The sequence below is a fragment of the Artemia sp. Qi Xiang Cuo genome, chromosome 14, assembly GCF_049724085.1.
Source record: "Artemia sp. Qi Xiang Cuo chromosome 14, ASM4972408v1, whole genome shotgun sequence".
Lineage (NCBI taxonomy): Eukaryota > Metazoa > Arthropoda > Branchiopoda > Anostraca > Artemiidae > Artemia > Artemia sp. Qi Xiang Cuo.
In genome coordinates, this window is record NC_142807.1 from 57,369,039 (window position 1) to 57,374,446 (window position 5,408).

Genomic DNA, 5,408 nt, shown 5'->3' on the forward strand with positions numbered 1-5,408 from the left:
TACACAAATAAGTAAACTGTATTTTAGCTATGCCTCACCGGATGAACTGCCCCCCCCCAAAGCCGCCAGGGCAAGGGGTCTATTATCTAATAGTGACCATTTTTTATTTACAGGATCTATCGTGATGAAGAGGGGACTATTTTATTCTGAATATATTCGAAATGGTTATGTGTATTAAGGTGAAAATTCGGGTGATGTTGAGGGGCATGCTGAACTAAATTTAAATATACTGCGTACATAATTTTTTTCAAAAAGAAGTATTTGCAATATTTTAGAAAGGTCGAGGGTATCGTGTTTAACTTTCAGGGCATCTTGAAGGGGATGTTCAAAAATGGTCGGAAGACAACCAGTACCCTCCCATGCCCTTTTTAGCTGCAATTTCCCCAAATAAATCCAATCAAAATTTTGGAACAGCCATCTTGTTCAAAATTATCAAAAAGTCAAATAAGTATGCTTCTATGGTTGATAATTCCCTGCAGGCCCTGGGGCAAGTATTGTACGTCATATAAATTGCTCATTGATTATATATAACGCTCGTTATTGGGAAAAGGGAGCATGTTTGATCATGAGTCTCCAAACGGACTAAGGGCTTTAAAGTAAAACCTTTAAAAATGTCATGGAGGATGTCAATGATATCCTGTGTTTGATCAAAATCAAACACACTGTACGCAGGAGAAAGGGTACAATAGTAGTTTCGAAGGAACGAATAAAGGTATTAATTTTGAACTTTAAAAATCGTGTTGAGAGGAAAGTTTAAAAAGGAACGGAGGTGAAGCAGCTCATCTCCTCTTGCTTGTTTAGGGGTTCCTCTGTATGCTGAGGAAATCTTAAAAAGTAATTTTATTTAAAATCCTGATCCTGGGTGTGTTCCAAAAGACTAAGGGTATTGAAGTGAAATTTTGGGGAATGTTGAAAGGGGTGTTGATCTAAATCGAAAGACACTATCTGCATCCAAGTTATCCAAAGGGTATATCTGTAATATTTTAGGAACGAATAAGGGTATTAACTTAAAACTTTCAGAGCCACTACTGCTGTGGCTGCAAATGTTATTGTTTGTGACTGCGACAGTGACTATATCTGAGTGCGACAAATTGTGACTCTTGACTGCTTCGAAAACTTTCGACTGTGACTGCAACTGCTTGCAACTGGTACTATATTGACTCGTAACTACTTTCAGAAAGTATTAGGAGATGTTGAAAAAAATTAAAGCAGACTATGTGCATGCTGATTGTCAAAGGGGCGCATCAGCGATGTCTCAAGAACAACTGAGCGCATTAAGTCGAAGCTTCCAAGGCATGTTGAACCGTGCTTAAACTTTCCGGGAATGCTAAGGGTAATGATAAACTAAATATATATATATATATATGTATATATATATATATATATATATATATATATATATATATATATATATATATATATATATATATATATATATATACATATATAAAACACTATTATGTATCCTGATTATCTACCTGCTAAGAGCCAGAATATTCAATCGAATGATACTATGTGCATCTCGGTTGTCCGAAGGGTGTATCTGAAATGTCCCAGTAACGGCTAATGGTATTTAGTTGAAATTTTCAGGGAATGTCCGGGGGGGGGGTGTTGAAATGAATCAATAGCTACTAATTAGAACTATTAAATTATGAACTATCAGATATTTTAATTCTTACGCCAGAGTTATGAAAGATTGGATAAATATTCGTTATGTAACATAAACAAAACTTCGATGATCAAAAACTAACAGAAATAAATGAAAAAAAAAGCTTCCGAAAAAGAAGTTTTCAAATAAAAGTAAATAGCCGTATTAAACTTAAAACAAGCAGAAATAAATTCGTATAATAAAATTCATGCTCAAAACAACCATGAAATTCTACTGAAGAATAAATGAAACCCAAAACGGACAGAAATTAAAATAAATGATCTTAAAAACATAGAGATAGCACGTACTTGTAGAGACGAATCCAGCAAGAAAATCTCTAGTGTCAGTGGTGTCTGTCTCCGAAAGATTGATGATAAGCCGACTCAAAATCCAGTCCAGCAACCTCTCTCTAGGTCAGGTTTACGCTCCTGCTTCGTCAAGGTCGGATAAGGGCTCTGAAGATTTTTACTCTCAGCTCCAGAGTCTTGTTGAGACCATTCCAAAGAAATAGTTCGTCATAGTCCTTGGAGACTTCAATGCCATTTTGGGAAATGACAGCAGTGGAAACGAAGATATCTTGGGCAAATTTGGAATAGGGCAGATCAACATCAGAGGAGAGCGACTCATTGTATTTAGCCGAGACAACAACCTCTTTGTTACAAGCAAAAGAGGAAAGTCACTTGATGGTCCCCTGATGGAAGGACTGCCAGCATGATTGATTACAAACTGGTATCTAACCGGTGGAAATCTTCGTTCACAGACACAGTGACTCTCTCCGGTAGAGATTTCGAAAGTGATCACAGCTTCCTTATGTCATCAATTCGTCTAAGGTTAAAGGCCATCATCAAATCGAAGAGAACAATCCTAAGATTCCGTTTGGAAGCCCTGAAGGACCAGAAGACGAAATGAGAGTATAGAGAGCAGCTAAATGAAAGACTATTGAAGATCATACGAGAAACACCTGACCTATTTAGCTCAGCGGACATTTATCAGCTTCTGTTGCAAAGCAGCAGGGCTGTCTGTGAGACAGCCGAGCTCGTTCTCGGCCGTAAATATGCCAGAGACAAGCCATGGATTGCCCAGGAGATCGTTGACATGAGCAACGAGAAACGAACGCTCAGAAACAAACAAGATGAAGAAAGCAAGGATAGAATCAAGCAACTCAAACGCCATATCGAGAAGAAAATTCGCTGGGCACTTAAAAGCATGATAACCAAAAGTTTCAGCAGTGCGAAGATGACTTCAGAGGAGTAATTCACATCCTATGTTCAAACGTACCAAAGAGGAGGAAAATCATGAAGATAAGAAGTGCCTGGATCTCTTGGATAAAAATGGGCGGAAAATTACCATTGGTGCTAGAATCCATGATCATTGGAAAGAGCATGTCCTGGAAAAACTTGTTCTCAAATCCAGATCCTGAAGTCCTTCAGAAGTATCCAGCAGAAATAATTGAGGAACTACCTGTACCATCCTTGAGTTCAGAGGTAGAAACCGCTGCAAAATCCCTCAAATCCATTGACGTGTCTGGGATAGACGGTATACAAGCAGAATTTTTCAGAGTATAATCTGACGTCGTCATCGACCTATACCATTGAATAGTAACAGCTGTGAGTATTTTCTTGAGGATTCTAGCGGGTTGGCAAGTAAGTGATATGTGTCTATAGTTATCACAATTGCTTTTGGATCCTTTATTATGCAAGGGGACTAAGTAGGGTCTCGGTAACAAGGCCAGGGGCAACAAATAATGGGGATTTTTTTATTGGGTTACAAAATTTTCTCCATTTTTTTTTTTTTTTTTTTTTTTTGAAATTAATTATCTGGCAAAATGTTTGGGCGTTATTTTGGTTTGGTTTAATTTTTTTTAATTAAAAAAAAAAAAATAAAATTTTAAAAATATAATGTGAACAAGGCCAGGGGCACCAAATCATGGAGATTTTTGAAATGGGGTCACAAATTTTCTCCTTTTTTTTTTTTTTTTTTTTTTTTTTCTTTTTTTTTTTTTTGAAATTAAGATAAGTGAAAAATTATTTTGATGTCTGTTGGTTGTTGTAATTTTTTTTAAATGAAATAAAAAAAAAGTTAATTTTAAAAATCGAAGTGGGAGGCACTATCCGTAAACACTTTCCTTTATTATTGACTCATGTGACCAATTTAAATACCAGTTTATTAGAAAGTAAAAAACACTTGACGTAGAAAATAACTAATCGAATGATTTTGACTTTATTGTTATTGTGATAGACTACAGTTAAGAAATAAACCTTAGCTATAATTCAACTATTCTCAGTAAAAATTGTTTTATGAGGTCAACTCTGTGCGTCAGTGTTTAACTTTTTGGTGAATACGGGTTTAGTTTTTGTGCTGTAAAATAGAAAGGAACTATTGCCATATCTAATAAAATTCTCTTAGTTTTCTTCTCATTAATTTTAATGGATAAATGTCAGTGTTACTTTAGCGGCAAAATCGTCTACCTTTTTCGGTGTGATCCCCCTGAATTATGGTCTACCACTATTTGGAAAAAGGCTTTCAGAATAAAACTTGCACTGTCAGTTAAATTTTTCTATTAGCTATTCTCGTCAAAAGTACAAAACGTTTTTGAGTATGATCAGTTTAGTATTTGGCGTAAGCGAGAGATTTTAGGCTTTTAATCTCTTTTAGAAAAAAAAATCAGCAGTATTCTAGCTTTTTTCAAAGAATTCATATGTGCCAATGTATCTTTGTTTATCAAGTGTGATGGAGATTTTAATTGTCTAAAAAAAAAAAAGCACTCTCTAAATGGTAGTTTTACTTCACTGTTTTTATAACATTATATAAAACAATATAAAATAATGCTCGGTTAGTACAAAGAGCCGAGTGATTTAAATTAACTGTTGTAGGGGTAGGTCGGGTCTGTGAAGTTATTTTTGGTTAATAGCTCTTGGTGTCCCCCTGTCCCTGAGTCAAATGGGTTTTAGTTGTCAAAATATTGTTAATAACATATGTTTATTTAGTAATAATTTTTTTATGTAAATATATTAAAGCAAGAATCACTACTGAGTGTGTGTTATACAGTATACTCTTGTCATGTATATATTTGTATCTAGATATAGTATTATACAAAAAATATTATCAAAAAGGAAACCAGCGCGGTTATGGAAATATTTGGATCTATTTCTAAAGCGTCCCTGTTTGAAATATCTTAATATTGTTTATCACAGTCGATTTTTGCTTTCTATGAAGCTTACAAAAGTAACATAAATTCAGAAATTTTTGAAATATGGTATAAAATTAATGTAAAAAGCCATATTAAAAAAAATTAAATAACTTATTCAAATTATTATTATTAAGTGCTATTAAGAGTAATGATTTTTAAGATAATTTTAATAGTATATGCAGAGACCTTGTATTTTATTCCTCTACGGAGTTGAACCTAGTCAAGTTGGTCTAACCTTGTTTGAGTAATTAAAGTTCTTTACTTTGGCGACCTTTCTCATTGTATAACCTCCTTTAACCCTTATTTTTGCTACTAATAAGATCACGAAGAACAATGGACCAGAAATTAACCATTGTTTCATTTTATTTCATGTCATGAGTCATAAATTCAAGTTCGTCATCACTAATGTATGTATTAGTGTTTGATTTTCAGTAAGATGATCTCGTCTTTTTTGAAGAAATAAAACATTCAAGCAAGTTAATCTTGGTGTAGTTAAAATGTAGGCGCTGTTAGTTTAAGTCTACAATGTAGGCTACGCAGGGTTGCCACGAGATATAGTGGTGACTGTAA